This window comes from Carassius gibelio, chromosome A25, assembly GCF_023724105.1.
Source record: "Carassius gibelio isolate Cgi1373 ecotype wild population from Czech Republic chromosome A25, carGib1.2-hapl.c, whole genome shotgun sequence".
Lineage (NCBI taxonomy): Eukaryota > Metazoa > Chordata > Actinopteri > Cypriniformes > Cyprinidae > Carassius > Carassius gibelio.
In genome coordinates, this window is record NC_068395.1 from 4,110,385 (window position 1) to 4,110,693 (window position 309).

Sequence of the window (309 nt, forward strand, 5' to 3'; positions counted from 1 at the left end):
AATATTAACTTTCCACTTCAGATTAATTGTTCTGTTTCAAGTCTAGTACTAGTATTTGCTTAATAATAACTATTCCGCTTTCCAGCATACTACTTATTAGATAGTACATCTTTATTCTAGTACATTAGCACACAATTTTAGTCCTATATTAGTACATTAGTTAACTTAGGACATTTAGAGTAGCTATTTACTTATATTCTTAGGCTAATTACAGTAATCAGGTCGTTTGAATAGTTGCTGAATATAAGATGTTATTTTGTTGAAGGACAAAGAATGCATTGTATAGTCTACTAGTAGCGCTATTCTTGT